The sequence below is a fragment of the Triticum aestivum genome, chromosome 3B (assembly GCF_018294505.1).
Source record: "Triticum aestivum cultivar Chinese Spring chromosome 3B, IWGSC CS RefSeq v2.1, whole genome shotgun sequence".
NCBI lineage: Eukaryota > Viridiplantae > Streptophyta > Magnoliopsida > Poales > Poaceae > Triticum > Triticum aestivum.
The window spans coordinates 64,969,906-64,989,982 of record NC_057801.1 but is presented as its reverse complement, the minus strand read 5'-3'; the positions used below and the strand labels follow the sequence as shown (position 1 = coordinate 64,989,982).

General features: G+C 49.0%; 1 pseudogene; it reads left to right on the top strand.

Annotated features, from left to right (window-relative positions):
• The first annotated feature begins 10,852 nt into the window (after positions 1 to 10,852).
• On the top strand, positions 10,853 to 16,514 carry LOC123067320 (uncharacterized; annotated as a pseudogene).
• The last annotated feature ends 3,563 nt before the right edge of the window (positions 16,515 to 20,077 follow it).

The window sequence follows — 20,077 nt, the reverse complement described above, 5'->3', positions numbered from 1 at the left end:
TCGAATCGACCTCATCCCCGGAGCGCCACTTCCAAACAAAGCTCCATACTGTGTCAATCCCGAAGAAACCAAGGAGATTCAACGGCAAGTACAACAACTAATCGACAACGGTCATGTATGTAAAAGCTTAAGCCCTTGTGCCGTTCCCGTTATACTTGTGCCTAAGTCCGATGGAAGTTTCCACTTGTGTTCCGATTGTAGACCTATAAATGCTATCACCGTTCGCTATAGGCATCCCATTCCTCGCTTAGATAATATGCTTGATGAACTTAGTGGAGCCAATTTTTTTCAAAAATTGATCTTAAAAGTGGCTATTATCAAATCCACATTCAAGAAGGTGATGAATGGAAAACTGCTTTCAAAACCAAATTTGGCTTGTATGAGTGGTTAGTGATGCCTATGGGTTTGTCGGAAGCTCCCGGAACTTTCGTGCGTCTTATGCATCATGTGCTTAGACCTTACATTGGAATCTTCGTTGTGGTTTACTTTGATGATATTCTTGTGTTTAGCAAAACCATGAAAGAGCACATTAATCATGTAAAATCTGTTTTACAAACTCTTCGCAAGGAAAGCCTTTATGCGAACTTGAAAAAATGCACTTTTGGCGTTGACAAAGTGGTTTTCTTGGTTTTCGTTGTCTCTTCCAAGGGTGTCCATGTTGATGAAACTAAAATTGAAGCAATTAAAACTTGGCCCCAACCCACCAATTTGCAACAAGTGCGAAGTTTTCTCTTGCGGGTTTTTATCGTTGCTTTGTGAAAAACTTTAGCACTATTGCCGCCCCTTTGCATGCTTTGAGTAAGAAGAATACTACTTTTGTTTGGGGATCTTTGCAATCCACCGCTTTTGATGAGCTCAAGTCTTTGCTTACTCATGCTTCGATTCTTGCTTTGCCTAACTTTGACAAAACTTTTGAGGTTCATTGTGATGAAAGTGGTACCGGAATTGGCGGAGTTTTAATGCAAGAAAAACGAGCCATTGTTTATTTTAGTGAAAAACTCTCCGGTGCTCAAGTTAACTATCCCATCTATGACAAAGAATTGTATGCTTTAGTGCGTGTCCTACATGTTTGGGAACATTATCTTAGACCTCATGAGTTTGTCATCCATACCGATCATGAAACGCTTAAGTACTTAAAAGGTCAAACTAAGTTGAACAAGTGTCATGCCAAATGGAGTGAATTTATTGAATCTTTCCCCTATGTGATCAAGTACATTAAGGGTAAGGAAAATGTAGTTGCTGATGCACTTTCACGCATATGAACGCTAGTGACTAAACTTAAGTTGAATGTTATTGGGTTTGAGCACATAAAAGACTTATATGCCAATGATCCATATTTTGCTATTCATTATGCTAAATGTTTGACGCATACATCTTGGGAACAATATTACATCAAGGATGGTTATCTTATGAGAGCTAACAAACTATGCATTCCCGAGTCTTCTCTTCGTTTGCTCCTTTTGCAAGAGGCTCATGGAGGCGGACTCATGGGACATTTCGGACGCGACAAGACATTCGCCACGCTCTCCAAGAACTACTTTTGGCCCAAGATGTTCCGCGACATCTCACGCTTCACCACCCGATGCTCTACATGTCGCAAAGCTAAGTCAAAAGCTCAATCTCATGGTCTTTACATGCCTCTTCCTATTCCTTATCAACCATGGGAAGACATTAGTATGGATTTTGTACTTGGTTTGCCTAGAACTCAAAATGGAAAGGATTCCGTATTTGTAGTTGTAGACCGATTTTCTAAGATGGCACATTTCATTCCTTGCAATAAGATAGACGATGCTTCACATGTTGCAAATCTCTTTTGTAGAGAAATCTTGCGCCTCCATGGAGTACCAAAGACAATCGTCTCCGACCGCGACGTCAAGTTCTTGAGTTACTTTTGGAAGACGCTATGCGCCAAGCTCGGAATCAAGCTCTTGTTCTCATCCGCATACCATCCTCAAACCGACGGCCAAACGGAGGTGACGAACCGGACACTATCCGCTCTACTTCGCGTGTTGATCAAGAAGAACATCAAGGAGTGGGAGGCGTGTCTACCCATCGCCGAGTACGCCTACAACCGTGTAAGACATTCGACTACCGGCAAGTCCCCCTTCGAGGTCGTCTATGGCTTCAACCCGTTGTCACCATTGGACATTCTACCTCTTCCTCTACAAGAGCGCACCAACATGGATGCGAGTGCACGAGCAAGCTACATCAAGAAGATGCATGAGGATACAAGACACATCATCGAGCGCCAAGTACAATGACTAGCGTCCAAGCTCAACGTCAACAAGCAACCCAAGACATTCAACATTGGAGATCTCGTGTGGCTACACCTTCGCAAGGACCGCTTCCCCAACGAACGCAAGTCCAAGCTTCTCCCTCGAGCCGACGGACCCTTCAAGGTGCTAGCACGCTACAACGACAACGCCTACAAGATTGAACTCCCAAGAGACAAGTACACCGTGAGCGACATCCTCAACGTCAAAGACCTCTCGCCTTTCCATGGTGATGAAGATTTTGATCCGAGGTCGGATCTTTCCCAAGGGAGGGGAGATGATGCGGAGCATCCTTCCATCATCCCCATGGACTCTACTTCGACCACGCATGCTCCAAGAGGACCCATGACAAGAGCCCGAGCACGTGCCATCCAATCCGAGGTTAACTCTCTCCTTGTTGAATTTCCCTTTGACCCATTTGATACATGGCTACTACCTCAAACGGAGACACTTTGTGTGCTCAGGTACCATGTAAGCAACCAAGGAGAAGGAACGGTGCAAGATGGACATCAAGATCACGGAGGCATTCCACCCAGCCTGGAAGGACCGGTACAACCGCCCAACCACCGCCCGGGCGGAACAACCGGCCAGCCACCGCCCAACAACCGGCCATCCTTCTGTGATCAAGCGGTGCAAGGCCGGTATAGCACCGGTTCTACCGGTTTATGCCCAAAGACCGGAACAACCACCCCGACATTCGGTACAACCGCTGGCTCCTTCGACGTCCACCTCCAGAAGCCAGCGCCCGACCTCCCAGCGGTAGTACCGCCTTCCTCGGCCGGAACTACCGCCCCTCATGAGCTCTCAGCGGTACTACCGGCCCCATGACCGGTACTACCGGCCTGCCTGCGCGCAGTGCAGGGGGTTTTCACCCCGTGTATCCTCTCCCACTTACCCCTTCGTGGCTTAGCACTATATATACTCGTCTCCTAGCTTCGTATTAGGTTTAGCATTGGATTAGCTCATATTTGTGTGAGAGCCTTTGCTCATCCACTTGGATACTTCTCCTCGGAGTTCACGACCTCTTCGGAGAAGATCCCCCAAGCGGATTCAAGACCCCTTTCTAGGGAAGAACATCAAGGCCTCCTTACGGAGAAGAACGGTTCCTTTGTATCCTTACCTTTGTTGATTGTGGATCATATGTTAGTCTATGTGTTCGGTGATCTAGCACTCGTGTGATTGATTCTATGTCGGTTTAGTGATCCTCTCTCTTGTTTTCCCCGTGTTTCCCCTTTGTGCTTCCGCGTGTTCTTCGTCACTCCCCGTAGGATCCACTCCAAACATGAAAGATCGACGTTCTAGGGTTCCACCCTACATCAGATGGGCCAACTTGATGAATATCCTTTCCGCGCCGCGTGCAATTTGAAATACAGGGACAATAATCCAGAGGGCAAAGCTGCAATGTTGGTCTCGTATTGGCAGGAGGAAATACAAAAGCCATCATGGCGTCTGTTTACTAATATTCAGGTCGATGAAGAAGATAAGGTGTCCATCTAATTTCCCTACAGAATTCAAGCACTTACATTTCTCTGAATTTTATGTGAACAGTCACTAGGGTGATTTTGGCAATTGCAGGAGGTTATAGATGACAATGATCCAAAACTAAGCAATCCGCGGTTTCAGTATGGCGACAGCGTCTGCAATGCAGTGAAGGATGCACTGAGAGAGCTCAACGAGTATAGTCCTCATGAACGGCATGTCATGAATGAGGTCTGGAACTTTCGGGAGGGGCGGAAAGCAACGATGACAGAGGTGATCACCTGCATTTTGGAGCAGCTGGCAGTGGCAGACCCAGGATTGCAAGGACGGGACTTCAAGGTTCCCCCAAAAAAATGTTCAAATTCAATATAACCGCTAGGTACAGCCGTTTAGTTGTATAACTGGATGACAATATTTCGATGAACTAACTAAAACAATTAAGACTATCATCCAAGTTGCTGACATGTTGCCGTTACTTGGCTAATGATTTGCGCTTCTTCGTTTTCCTCTGCTTCATTCTTTCTGAATTTCTTTGCCTTTTTCTGCAAATAGAGAACAACCACAATGATGTCTGAAACAACAGAACACACTCTCCCTAAGATAACAAAGAACATACTCTAAAACAAGTTAAAAAGAACAGGCATGAGCAAAATATGTAAGGCGCGGAACAATAACAGCAACGTGTACCTTTAAGGATTTTGTCATATCAGCAATCTCATTGTGATCATTGGTACCTTTGGCAGATTCAAATAGACCAACCGTGTTCTCCTGAGATAAATGACAAGATAAAAAAGATTTAATAACTCTACAAGAGAAAGAGAAGCCCACTAATAAATAAATGCACATGAAAAAAAATCAAACCTTCAGTGGAACAAATGCAACTTCTCTCTTTCCTTTTCTTTTCTTCTGATTTCTCTGACTGCTTATCTAGCTTCTCTTGCCATTTCTTTGCTGACTTCTTCTTGTCACTAATGACCTCTTTTTTTTTTGAGAATCTCACAAAGCTTTATTACTGAATCATAATGTTCATAGGTACAAAAAGAAGATCGCCGGGTTGTCCTAGCCAAGTGTGTCGGCCAAACCCTAAAGATAACGCATGCTTTGCGAGATTATGGGCCTCCGTATTGGAGGTCCTATACTCATGAGTAAACGAACATGAAATAAAGGTAGTTGCTCTAGTCTTGATTTCCTCGACAATGGCTCCAAATTCTGCTGAGCTTCCCTGTCTGATTGCATCTACCACCACCTTGCAATCGGAGGCAACAAGTAAATGGTTGATATAGAGATCTTCTGAAAGTGCTAATGCCTCCCGAACAGCTAGTGCTTCTAGCACTTGGGGGTTGTGCAGTCCTCTGAAAACGAGAGCTGACGCTCCCATGAACAAACCTCTCTCATCCCTGCAAACCACACCAACTGCGCCAAACGTACCTGGGCGTGACACGGCCGCGTCCACATTGAGTTTGTAGTAATCTGTTGGTGGTGGAATCCACGTACGGGGTCGTGGTACTGCTATCCCATGTGCTTCCTCCTTCTTCTTCTTCAAAAACTCTATGTCTGATAAGTAAGCTTTGATGAAGTTGTCAGTGGCAAACGGAGTCTGGTATATATCCTCATGTATAGCTTTCCGTCTTGCACTCCAAATCGCCCATAAAGTAACAATCATCAACTGAAATTGCTCCGGTGGAAGAGAGTCATTCATGGCAAAGAGCCACAGCCGTGCGTCAGGTTCTGAGGTTGCCCACATGTGCTCGACCATCTCGGCTTCTGAAAGTGCCCACACACACCTAGACACATTACACTCCAGCAAAGAATGCCGCCAGCTATCCTGCCCTCCGCATAGGGAGCAAGCACTCGTAGTAGCCATATGACGATGGTTTAGGACATCTCCCATAGGGAGTGAGTGTTGCGCCAATCGCCAAGTGAAAAAGCGCGGTTTCGGTGGCACTGACATGTTCCATAGCGAGTTCCACCCCCTCATCTCATGTTCAGAGTTGGAAGGATCCTCCCTTTCCTCCAGCCATGCCTGGCGCCCAATCTTGATCTTGACAATCATCTTATAAGCTGACCGTACAGAAAAACGCCCCCTTGGATCATCATTCCATGCCCAGAAATCGTCCACACGCCGTGTACAGAGCGGTATTTGCAAGATCGCCTCCACATCAATGGGTATGAACACCTGTCTAAGCAAGTCCTCTCGCCATGCAGCTCTAGTGTGGTCGATCAGATCAGAAACCAGTTGCGGTGGGTCAGCAACTAAGGAGGCCACCGGCTTCATCATTCCGTCCCTTGGGATCCAACTATGTTGCCATATGTTCGTGGTAGTTCCATCACCAATACGCCGGATAGCTCCTTGGGTGATAATATCTCTCCCATCAAGTATAGATCGCCACACCTGAGAAGGATGTGGACCTAGTTGAGCTTCAAGGACTGTACATTGTGGAAAATATGATGCTTTAAGGATTTGTGCACTAAGAGAGGAGGGATCATTCAATAATCTCCAAATTTGCCGAGACAAAAGTGCCAAGTTGAAGATTTCTATATCTCGAAAGCCAAGTCCTCCCAAACTTTTCGGTCGGGTCATCAAATCCCAAGCTACCCAACATGGTTTCCTCTTGCCTCTCTTGCTCCCCTACCAAAATTGACGAATGAGTGACCTAATGCTTCCACAAAGGCCTCGAGGTAATCTGAAGCAAGACATCGAAAAAACTGGTAAAGCTTGAGCCACAGATTTTATGAGAACCTCCTTTCCTGCCACTGATAAAAGTTTCTCCATCCATCCCTTTATCCTTTCCCAAACTCTGTCTCGTAAATATTTGAAGGTGCCATTTTTGGACTGTCCAACATCGATCGGCAGACCCAAATACTTTTCACTCAAAGACTCATTCTACACATTAAGTATATTCTTTATCTCCACCCTAAGGGTCTCCGGGCATCCCTTACTGAAAAATATGGACGATTTATCATAGTTTACCCTTTGGCCCGAAGCCAAGCAATATGCATCAAGTAGGTTTGAAACCTCATTTGCCCCCTGGACACTAGACTTGAAAAGCAGCAGGCTGTCATCTGCAAACAAAAGGTGGTTCACTACCGAAGCCGTGGGCGCCACCTTTATGCCACTGAGCACTAATGACTGAGAACTGTGTTTTAAAAGGCACGAAAGGCCCTCCGCTGCAATCAAGAATAAGTAAGGGGAAATAGGATCTCCCTGCCTGATACCCCTGGAAGGTGAGAAGCTCTCTAATCTTTCTCCATTAAACAAGACCGAGAATGAAACAGAAGTGATCATGCTCATAACTGTATGGATTCAATCTGGTGCAAAGCCAAGCTTAACCATAATTGCCTTTAGATAAGGCCACTCTAGTCTGTCATATGCCTTCATCATATCAAGCTTAAGTGCACAAAAGCTGTTTGTCTTGGATCTGTTTCTCTTCATGAAGTGCAAACATTCATACGCACAAATAATATTATCCGTGATCAACCTCCCGGGAACAAAGGCTGATTGCTCCTTTGAGATAATATCTGGCAATATCAACTTCAATCTATTCGACACCACTTTAGAAGCTATTTTATAAATCACATTGCAAAGGCTGATAGGCCTAAACTGGGTAAGTAGAGTGGGATTTTGTACCTTGGGTATCAACACGAGTACCGTATCATTAATGCTTGCAGCAGTCTCCTCTCCACGGACGATCCGAAGCACCACTTTAGTTACTTCATCCCCACAAATGTCCCAGTGGCGCTGATAGAAGTGTGCAGGAAAACCATCTGGCCCCGGTGCCTTCGTAGGAAACATCTGAAACAGGGCCTGCTTTACTTCCTCATTTGTGTAAGGAGAGCAAAGCGAAGCATTCATCCCTGGTGTCACTTTCCGAGGCACATGTTGTAATACATCATCTACCCCCTGTACACCTTCCGTCGTGTACAAGGTTTTATAGAAATCTGTCACAAGTTGTTTCATCTCAGCCTTGTCTTCTACTCTTATACCCAGCGCATTGTGTAGATCTCGAATCATATTCTTCCTATGCCGCATATTTGCTCTCATGTGAAAAAATTTTGTGTTGCGATCACCCGTAGTCAGCCACTGTATGCGCGATCTTTGTCTCCACATTAACTCCTCCCTATGATAGAGCTCAACCAGTCGTTCATTCAACTTTTGCTCATGGTGATTTGGAGCAGTCCTAGACGGAACACTCCGAAGCCTCTCTAGCTCCGCTTTTGCCTTCTTGATCTCCTTCCTAACACTTCCAAAAGTTGCATCCTCCCATGCCGAGAGGTTCTTTGACAGAAGCTCCAATTTTCTGCGAATCCCCTCAACTCCTTGATCCGCTTGCAGTTCGCTCCATCCTGAGCTGATAGTGTCACGCCATGATTCATGTGACTCCCACATCACTTCGTACCGGAAGCTCGGTTTAGGGCATGGTAAAACCTCTTCAAACTGTACGAGTATTGGTCCATGATCCGAGGACGCCGAAGTTAAGTTTGTAACCTTGGCCATAGGGAAAAGCGCCGCCCAATCAGCTGTGGCCATCGCTCTGTCAAGCCTCGCGCGGGTGTAGGATCCCCCGTTCACTTTTTTCTCAAAGGTCCAAAATCTGCCATGATATCCCAAGTCCATCAACATGCAAACGTCAACCGCATCCCGGAAACCTTGTATTTGTGCATTACTCCGATTAGCAGCTCCCTCATGTTCATCCGGACGTAAAACTTCGTTAAAATCGCCCAAACACAGCCAAGGGAGGTTGCTAAAAGACGCCAACCCCTTTAGGAGATCCCATGTTTGGTGTCTCAGTTGTGTCTGGGCCTCGCCATACACGCATGTCAACCTCCATGGGTCTTTCCCTTCCTCTACCACCTTTGCATCAATATGATAAACAGAATCACCCAAGATCTCAACATTTATTGTATTATTCCAAAAAATCCCTATTCCTCCACTTCTTCCTTGACTATCTATCGCATAGGCATTATCATAGCCCAAAGTGTTAGCTAAAGCTTCTACACGTGCACCCTTTACTTGAGTTTCAACAATACACAACACGGTAGGGGTAAATTTCTTTGCAAAGTCGCGAAGCTCACGAACTGTCGCGGCTTTACCCGCGCCGCGACAGTTCCAACAAAATGAACTCATTGCGTCCGGCGGCACTCCTCGGAGGAGCCCGCCGATCCATCATACTGGTCCTTGCCACGTTCCACTCCATCTGTCACCATACTCGGTGTCCCTGCATCAGACAGCTCCTTAAACAGGGCTCCTTTATTGCCAACATCTTTCTTCCGTCGCTTCACCTCTTTCCTTGGAGACACATATACAGGCAGCATCGGTGGAACCCCGTCCGGCTTTCCAGAGATTACAAGAGCTGTAGAGCTCACTGGGACCACGTCCCCTTCTCCATCATCGCTCGACTGAACTGTCTCTGGATGGTTCTTGTCCGAAGATTGCCTCTTGTTACTTGCCACCACTACCCCCAGCGTTGCAGCAGTCGGTTCCTCGATCATACCCTTGGGCTCGCTTGGCCCCGATACTTCTGTGGTCATTGCATTGTCCTCTCCTTCATCCTGCCTCCCCGCCTCCCTGCGAGGTTCATTCTGATATGCATTGAAGCGCCAACTTTGATTGGGGTTATACTGCTCTCGCCCCCTACCTCTTCGTCCTGCATTCCTTGGGCCGCCTCGTCCCCTCTGGTTACCAAAACCACCTCTGCCAGGTTGCCTGAAGCGAATATTGTCAGCCAGAACAAATTCACCCCACTCAAACTTTGTCTCATCATGAACACCATCACCACACTCCTCGTGCCAATGCCCGCATTCACCACAGTTAAAGCAAAAGACAGGTAATTTCTCGTATTTTACTTGATATCTAACTCGTTCATCCCCCTTCTTTCCAGTGACAAACCTCTTAATTTTTGCGTTGATATCGATTTTCACCCTCACCCGGACAAATTCACCAAAGAAACCTGCCGGTAGCTTGAGCTGCACTTCTTCCACCTCGCCAATTCGCGATGCCATCCCCCTGACTGCAGGCTCGATCAAAAAGTTGTCAGGTAAACGATGGATTTGCGCCCAAACTGCCAACTTATCCAACTTGATGCTATCAGGGTTTTTGAACCCATCATACTCCACCAAAATCACTGCTTGGTCTCTGAAAAGCCATGGCCCCTCTAGCATGGCCTTATTCCAATCCCCTAGACAACCAAACTGCGCAGTGAACAAGTTGTCCTTCACCTTCCTCCAGACCACCGTTTTCGCTGGATTCCAGGCTGCACGCATGTCCCCATAAAGAGCATTAGGGCTGAAAGTCCTTGTAGTGTGTACCCTGGCTATGGCTAGCCACTTCGCCGGCGCCCCCAGATCCGGCAACTCCTCCTCCCACACGAAATCATCATCTTCCTCCTCCTGCAAATTCAACCTGGCTAGCAGCTCCTCCGTCGTCTCCTTGCCATGCCGCCCCTTCGAGCTTGATCCCGACGCCATGAACCGAGCAGTCTAGTCGCCGCCAACGAAAACCCTAGATCGATCTGCCGGAGAAACCACTATAACCAAGGCCGGGTAAGGTCACGAGGGGCCTCCCTTGATCAGCCCGAGTCCAGGGGATCACCAGCAGGTTCGATCGGGGAAAAGAAGGTAAGATCCGGCCGCGGCGCCGGAGTATGTCGAAACCCTAGGCTATCGCCGTCGGGGAGAGAAAACTCGCCGAGAGAAAACGACTCACGGACTCGCTGACCTCTGGTCAGATGTCTTATGAGCGGCATATATTACAGCCCAGGCAGTTAGGGGCCTGGCCCAGTTATCTTATCGTGTTAGGGGCTTAACCCAATTATATCATTAGGAGGATTATATAAACTCATATAAGGACCCGTTTTGAGATTAAGGAAGAAGCAATCATATTTTCTCGGCTTCCTTAGGGAGCCGGGAGATCTAACCCTACCCGCCTCCTCCCCTGCGCCATCTCGCTCTCAGCAGCCGCCTCCTCGCGCACGACGGCGCCCAGCCACCGGTGGCCGCGAGTTCGTCCACGACTAGCTCCATCCTTCCCCTACAACCTCCGGCCTAGAACCGACAGAACCCTAGCTCCTAACACCTTGGTATCAGGTAGCTCAGTTCCGATCATGTCTTCGCCGCCGCCCATCCCGTCGCTTCCGCTGTCGACCGTCACCACCGCGCCGCGGGCCTTCTCCATCGCGCCGCTGCCCTCCCCGTCCGCACCGCTGGTCGCATCCTCCGGCGCCGTCACCACCCAGATGACGGCGCCCTCCACCGCACCACCGGCCGTCGCCTACACTCCGGAGGAGATCACCGGGGTCCTCAACGATCTCGTCATAGCCGTCCAAGGGATCTGCCTCTACTTGGCCGGGGCCCTATGGGCTGCTGCCGGACGCGTCACCAACCATCGCCATCGGGCCGATGCTGCTGCCGTGGGAGCCGCTGCACCCGGCGGCCTCCGCAGCGCTCGCCGGGCTGCTACAGCTGCAGCCAGCCCCCGCCACCGCCCCGCTCTGGCCACAATGGCCGGCCGCGGCCATCGCGGCACCCGCCGCCTCCGCCGTTTCCATGCAGTAGCAGCTGCCGCTGCAGGCGCCTCCGCCGCCCAGCACCGGGCTGACTACAACCGCGCCAGCGGGCGTGCCAATTCAGCAAGTGCGGTTTCCGCCCTCGCCGTCACAACTTCCGGCCTGGTTGGCCGGGACGTCACCGCCGCGAGTCTACACCATGGCCGTGGACCAACCGGCGCCTTCTCCCTGGCCCCTGCTGTACGACGGGCCCTCCGGCTCTGCGGGTTTCCACGCTGGCTGTGCCAGGCCACCGCTTCCCAACAGACCACCTGTGCACACCGGACCGACGCTATTCTCTTCGCTGCTCCGTACCGCCGAGCCGTACGCTCACGGCGGTCATGCTCAGACACCGCCATGCATCTAACTTGCACATTTGAAGTCGTTAATGCATGTGACGCTCTCGGCGCCTGAAGCTGTTCCAATTCAGCTATGAACCTTGTGACAAACAAATGTGTTGATAATGGACTTCGGATGACTCTTTCATGTCGTAGCTTCATCTGCGCGCATACCATATTGCCCATGAAGTAGCGCCATTTCTAGTCATCTCGTCACGTGCGAGAACTTCCATCATAGAAAACAGCAATATCTGAGTCGTCGTAGCGATCATGTGTGCCATCAAGCCATCATCAACCAACGCCCACACACAGACCTAGCAATGGTGCATTCAATCAAACTGTGCCTCGAGGAGTCCTCCATGCCACACACATACTAGTTATCATTGTTGGACATATTCCTGTGCTTCCTCAAGTCCTTGGTCGGCATGTAGTCGTGTGACAGTAAGTTATATGGAAAGTTGGAAACTAAGCAATCAGCAAGGCCCGAGCTAAAAAAAGAAAAAATAAAGAAGAGAAGAGCAAACTAAGCAATCAACAAGGCCCACGTTCTAGGCCCTTATCAAACTTTACCTCATACAAACTCTCTAATCAAGCGGGGCTAGGCAGGTAGATAGATCTGGGACGTCCAGTATTGCGATCGCCCCGTTTTACTGCTAATACCGCCTCTATATCATATCATTAGATCGAGATCGAGATCTCCTATCTCGCAGTGATATCCCTCCAGCGCCTCCCTCTTTTCTCGCGAAACCCTAGCCTAACCGACCCCACCCCACCCCACCCCTGCGCCGACCCATCATTCATGGCCGTGGCTGGATCCGACCAGTCTGCTGGCTGGATGATGCTGGACCGTTTCGTCTACCGCAAGGACGAGGACCACGGCGGCGGCGTCTGGCGCTTCCCGGACGAATCTACGGTCACTAGTGCAGGATCGGGCAATAGCACCGGTTCGTAAGGCCCTTTAGTGCCGGTTCCATAACCGGCACTAAAGTGTGGTCACTAAAGCCCCCCCCCCTTAGTACCGGTTCAGCACGAACCGGTGCTAAAGGGCAACCACGTGGCACGAGCCAGCTCTGGGGGCCTGAAGCCCTTTAGTACCGGTTGGTAAGACCAACCGGTACTATAAGGTTTGGGGTTTTCAGTTTTATGATTTCTTTTTCATTTAATTTTGTGTTTCCATTTTAATTCTTTTTCGTTTGCTGGTATTTTACGATACTACACATTGTAAACGTTATGCATATATATATATATATATATATATATATATATATATATATATATATATATATATATATATATAATTTCTAGTAGAACCAATCATCGAGTTCAACATGATTGTCATGATATTATAAGCGTTCATATATAACACCACAAAAGCAAATCACTTAAGTTCAGAACGAAGAACACGGACATGAAAGGACAAGTACTAATTAAGAGCAGCATGAAGAACTAGCTAAATCACTCCTGCTAGCTACTCTCTCTCTGGTAAAATAGCATAGAACATGTATAGCTCTCCTGATTGATCATACTGAAGCATGCCGATGAACCTGTCTCCTAATCGTGGGCTGCGCTTCTCATTGCTGCCCCCTAATACTTTTCTGCGATCATTAACAATTTTCCTCCAATCTTTCATTATTAAGCATTCATCGCTTCTAGAAATCCCGAACGCATTCATGTGCAATGCAGGATATCTTGGCCTTAAGCTAACAATTGACATCTGACCTTTAGTCTCGATCCCCTGAGGCACAACTGTCATCGAGAGTCTCTGTTGAAGAACATCGTATAGTACTTAATTAATATACTTAACAATGAAAGTTTAGCAAAAAAAATATGTATGCAAAATATGCACTGAAGACAAATAGTAAATATCTTACCATCAATCCTAAATAGATGTGACTGTAGTTCAATACCATCACTATTGGTCGCACGTTTTGAGTACTAACATTTCCAAGTGCAGGAATTTTTTTTGTCTTGACAGTATGAAGATCTTCAAGCCATGAAACATAATGACTTATCTCCTCGCAGTTTAGTTCAGCCCCGGAACAGTAGAAGGTCCTGTCTACCAAGCGCTGGACATGTTTGGTTGAATGGAGATAAGCTGTCAATAGAAATTAGTTGTCAGTTATTTTTGAAATAAGCAATATTAAAGACAAAAATATATTTGAGAAGAACTCACATAATGGTAGAACTGGAGGCGTCTGCACATCGACCCATATGTCTCTATTACCTTCAATATCATCTTCCGGACGAATATCAAAGATGATAACCATACCAGGCTCAAATGCATAAGCCTTGCATAGTGCTTGCCAAGTTTTGCATTTAAAATAGGTGTGCGTGTGTGCATTGTATACTTTGATGTTGAAAGTATAACCATCATGCTCAGTTTTCAGGTAAGCTCTCTTTACCTCCATAGTTTTCATATCTTTGAAACATATCTTATCCAAAACAAAAATTATTGCATGGCATGGGATGCGCTAGTAGAATAGTGAAAATTAAAAATTATAAGTCAGGCAAATGAAGCATATATAAGTCATGCTTAATTACGAAAACAGACTTGTCGTTGTGACTTACTGTGTCGAATTCGAAAGTCTCATCCAGCTTGATGCTGAATCGCCTATCATCAACAAGGAAATTTCTGTCGCACTGGCCGCGCTCGTCTTCACAGTATGTGCACATACCAAAATTTTTTCTGTCGTCAGACGACATTTCCTATGTTCATATTAGGCGAAACATTAAACACTTACTAATTCAATTAATTCAACTACTTCTATTAATTCAACTAAGCATTTACTAAAAATAAACTACTTATATTAATTCAATTAGTTCAACTAAGCATTTACTAAAAATAAACTAGTTATATTAATTCAATTAGTTCAACTAAGCATTTACTAAAAATAAATAGTTCTAATCCTCCATCTCTTTCTCAGACTTATCCCACTTAGGTGAAACATTAAACACTTATTACTATCTAACATTAATTAATATCTAGCCAATTCAAATATATATCTAGCTGGCGTCCCTGAGGGCCACCTCGTCCACCTCCCTCGGCAGGCCTTTCGACGTCGCCATCCTCCGTGCCCAGCCGCCCGCCGTCTCCCGCCTGTACGTGCGGTGGCCCGGCGGCACCAAAGGAAAATACGGCTCCAGCACCGGCACCGCGCACCGTGACCTCATCCTCTTCCAGCTCGTCTCCATGGAAGGTCATATTACGCATGACCACTTCGTCTGCATAGCATCCTCGGATCCTGCAGCTGGGCCGCACATCGAGCTCAAACGCCTCCCCATCTGCACCATACCCATGGTCTTACCTTCGTGTTGTGAGGAACAAGACACGGAGGAAACTCCGTCTTGTGAGGAAGACACGGAGGATGCCACTATGCGGCGAGTGTTTTTCCCCAACACTGTAGCGCTCATTCGCGGCCGTGAACAAGAGTTTGCCGTGGCACAGCTGGCTATGGTCACCAAGATACGAGGCGCCCACCGGATGGAAGCTGAAGTGTGCGTGCTCCGCTCACGTGTGTCGGATCCTGACGACCATGGCATGTGGGAGGTTCAAAAGATACCTATTCAGCATCAGACTCATGAATACTTGGCCCTGGATAATTGGTTGACGGATGCTGTCGTCACATTCAACAACTATATCTGCTGGATTTCCTACTACGCAGGAGGTATTCTATTCTACGATATATTTGCAGAAACACCTAACATTTTTTATCTTCGGTTACCTACCAGAAACCGTCCTACAACGTCTCAAGAAAGAGGTTTCCTTGAGGTCAACCGTAGCCTTTGTGTCACTGGTGATCTTCTCAAGTACACGTATATTCTTCGCAATGATGCAAGACTCTATGGCCCACTTAAACCTCGTACGGGTTTTACCATCCTCACTGATACTTTGAGCATAACGGAGACTGGTGACATAAATTGCTTCAACGAAAGGGTCAGGATAGCTAATGAATTGTGGCATTACAACACCTCTGAATGTCTCCCGCGCCAAGCCCTGATGTACCCTCTTGTGAGCATGGACAGCTCTAATATTGTCCACTATTTGATCTCTGAGGAAGGAGATAAGATTGACAAGGTTTCCATGGTTACGTTGGATATGATTACTCAGAAAGTCACTTCAATTGTTCCATATATTAAAGGAGAGGAAGACCTCTTGGCCAAGATGCTGACATGGTTAAAGAAAAGTCACACCTTCTCACGTCCTTCCTTCCATCCGAGTTCCCCAAGTTCTTGAATCTCACAAGGTATTTGATTGATCTGCGCGCTGGATTTTTTTTCCTTTTAAAACATTTTAGATACAATAAGTCAGTGATAGAGTGCAGACTCTGTAAAGTTCAGTTTGAAGTAGGCCTTCACTATTATTGTGACACGATATCCCTGTGGCGCTATCTATGTCATTTATAGTGTAATCTCTTGTCATGCCGCCTTTTGAAGTTATCAGTACAATTGCAACCTAGCAGTTGTAGTTCAGGTCTATGTGCATATATTACTTCTTCGGAAATTTAGTTCTACTCCGAAGCTAAAGCTATGATAACTTAGTTGCCTTAAGAAAAAAATTGGAACAACCAATTTATGTCCAGGTCCAAATCAAGTGTTAAAATATTGAGTGCAATTCCTCTGGTTATTTGGTTAGAGCATTTGCTGACTAAAGTTATTTGATTTATGCTTTCAGGGATCGCTGAAGCATCCAGAATCTCGGGGATTCTGTGCAAGTAGGTGTCAGTTCCATCATTGGATTGCCATGCTATGTTCTGCTGTGGAGAATAGAGTGGCGAGGTGTTAATCCATCTGATGATCACATGGATTTGTTGAGGAGATGGTCCTGTGTGTTGCTGAAGTTTAGATTTCGTGTGTGTTCTATCTACTTGCTGTGTCAGTCTTGTTAGTTTTGCAAACTTGTATGGGACCCCAGTTTCGTTGGGCGCTAAGAGATATGGGCTTCTGTAGTTTGATCAACTTGATAATGGTGTTTTGAACTTTTATTTTCTAAGTATCAATAGTTCCCTGATTTCTTGAATGGCCATCTCAGTTATTATGACAGTGATGTCTCTTTTGCTCAATGCCTCTATCCCAGTTATCATTGAATAGGGCATCAGGAAGCAAACCGAGTTCATCATCCTGGACAGTCCTCACGCCACTGCCACTGTTATGTCGGATTGCAAAGTTTATTTTTGATATAGATGTATCAACCGCTTGTCTGCTTTTCTCGGTGTATGTGATTGGGCTCTGCTTTTGTAGTAGTAGTGTGGGAGCAAATTAACATGCTAGTTTGCTCTGGTTTGACTAATTAAAATTGATGCTAGACTAGTACTATCGATCACTTAGAGAGAGTCTAGTTGATTCGCTGATAGATGCACTTGAGAAGCAAGTCGAAACAACCAGATGCAGGCCCTGAGAAGAAAAGCTGTTGTAATGTGAGAGCCATTAGGCAATTAGCTAGAGTAACTACTATGCTCTCTTTTTTTGGTGTAGGGAAAAACTAGTATGTTCTTAGTAATATGTACTCTGGATCAGCAGCAACAACATTATACTGTATTTGATATGTATTCTAGATCAAGTTTTGAATTAAATATGTTATGTCCAAAACGAAATGTGTAAATACTACTCCCTCCGTCCCAAAATATAAGAACGTTTTTAACACTATCATAGTGTCAGAAACGTTCTTATATTCTGGGACAGAGGGAGTAAAAAGGAGTGAGTGGTTCCCGCAAAAAAAAAAGAAAAAAAAGAGTGAGTGATTGAGTTTTGACAGATCCGCTGGATGAAGAGAAGTTTAATCCTCAGACGATGGCCTTCTCAGGGACAAGAGATTATGATTTGAGATTATAGGGTGGGGTGTCTGCTATCCCTTCAGATAGTTTTCCAGAAAGTTGTTGCTCTAAATAAGTGTGCCCCATTTTTGTGCATTATGTATGAATGATTGGGGGTCAAAATCTGCATGGTATGGTATAGTTTTGGTTGCGAGCATATCTTTTAGTGAACCCTGAAGAAGAATTCTTGTGTTGTCCAGGACTGACTAGCAGCATAAGATGGCTTAAGTTGCCTTAAATCGATGATAATGTGGGTCCTTTTTCTGACATTCACCTTCCAAGAGAAGTTTTTTTTTTCTGATAATAATGCGCGGCGTTGGCTGGCATGTCGCACGGTAGTAGGGGCCCCTTGCAGCCAAAGGGCGTCTGAAGCAGAGCGCGACTGAGCCTGTGCTAGCCTTTGGTCCCATCATTATTTGGCCCCGCGCGCAGAATCAGGTCTGAAGGATAGCGCTTTGGCTCCCCTTCCTTAAACGTCCCAATCTCATCACACAGGCTCGTATCGATGATAATATATAATCATCATCAATATCCTAGATGCTTCAACAAGTGGAAACTTCTATTTTCTGTGCCGCTGTGAAAGACTTGTTTGCATCATGACATGCCTCCGGTAAACAGAGGACACGGAGCTTCAGTTTTGTTTTTTTATACTTTTTTTTTTCAATTGGCATTGACAGGCGTCTCCGAATCGTATAAGAGCATGTCTAACACACCCCTCAAACTAGTCAAACCCTCAAAATAACTGCCAGTTTAAGGGTTGAGCAAAAAAAAGCGCAGATCGGTACCGTCAAATTCCTAAACCCTCAAAAACAAATCCAGGCCGAACTCTCAAGTTCGAGGCCAACCTGCACTAGTGAAGGTTTGGGGCAAGTTGAAGGCCCAACCCTTACTTGGTCAACTCTGTGCGCGGAAGAGAAAATTCCCAAGCCTCATCTCCCCGCCGCCGGCCATGGAGCCCCTCCAGCCCCTGGCCACCCCCTCCACCGCTCCTCCGCCGCCGGCTTCATCCGCGCCGCCGCCGCCCGTTCTTGTCGCCGCCACCGGCCATGGAGCCCCTCCAGCCCCCGGCCAACCCCTCCGCCGCTCCTCCGCCGCCGGCTTCATCCGCGCCGCCGCTGCCCATTCTTGTCGCCGCCGCCGGCCATGGAGCCCCTCCAGCCCCCGGCCATCCCCTTCGCCGCTCCTCCGCCGCCCGCTTCATCCGCGCCGCCGTCGCCGGCCATGGAGCCCCTCCAGCCCCCGGCCACCCCCTCCGCCGCTCCTCCGCCGCCGGCTTCATCCGCGCCGCCGCCGCCCGTTCTTGTCGCCATCACCGGCCATGGAGCCCCTCCAGCCCCCGGCCACCCCCTCCGCCGCTCCTCCGCCGCCGGCTTCATCCGCGCCGCCGCCGCCGGCCATGGAGCCCCTCCAGCCCCCGGCCACCCCCTCCGCCGCTCCTCCGCCGCCGACTTCATCCGCGCCGCCGCCGCCGGCCATGGAGCCCCTCCAGCCCCCGGCCACCCCCTCCGCCGCTCCTCCGCCGCCGGCTTCATCCGCGTCGCCGCCGCCGGCCATGGAGCCCCTCCAGCCCCCGGCCACCCCCTCCGCCGCTCCTCCGCCGTCGGCTTCATCCACGCCGCCGCCGCCCGTTCTTGTCGCCGCCGCCGGCCATGGAGCCCCTCCAGCCCCCGGCCACCCCCTCCGCCGCTCCTCCGCCGTCGGCTTCATCCACGCCGCCGCCGCCCGTTCTTGTCGCCGCCGCCGGCCATGGAGCCCCTCCAGCCCCCGGCCACCCCCTCCGCCGCTCCTCCGCCGTCGGCTTCATCCGCGCCGCCGCCGCCGCCGCCGGCCATGGAGCCCCTCCAGCCCCCGGCCACCCCCTCCGCCGCCGGCTTCATCCGCGCCGCCGCCGCCGGCGATGGAGCCCCTCCAGCCCCCGGCAACCCCCTCCGTCGCTCCTCCGCCGCCGGCTTCATCCGCGCCGCCGCCGCCGGCCATGGAGCCCCTCCAGCCCCGGCCACCCCCTCCCCCACTCCTCCGCCGCCCGTTCTTGTCGCCGCCGCCGGCCATGGAGCCCCTCCAGCCCCCGGCCACCCCCTCCGTCACTCCTCCGCCGCCGGCTTCATCCGCGTCGCCGCCGGCGGCCATGGAGCCCCTCCAGCCCCCGGCCACCCCCTCCGCCGCTCCTCCGCCGCCGGCTTCATCCGCGCCGCTGGCCATGGAGCCCCTGCAGCCCCCGGCCACCCCCTCCACCGCCGCGCCTCCCGCCTCCGGCCACCTCGACTGACGCCGCCGTGGCGGAGATGGTGGCGGCCACCCACATCGGCCAAAAACGGAGGCGGGCGGGCACCCATGTCGTGCCAAGCAAGTCGCCCGTGCCCGCCTCCGCGACGAAGGCGGCGAAGCCCGCCAAGCCGGCAACCTCCACCGCGGCTGGTCCCAAGCGCAAGGAGAAGCAGCTTACAAGCCGCAAGCGAGGGGCAAAGCATATCGCGGCACTGCCACCGCCACCGCCGAGCACGGCCGCACCAACCGTGTCATATAGGGCCTTGCTCGACGACGCGGAGGTGAACATTGGGTCTCCTCCACTTGCTTCCTTCGACTTCCATGTTGAGGAGCCGGCGGGTGAGGAGGAGGAAGAAGATGATAGTGATGAA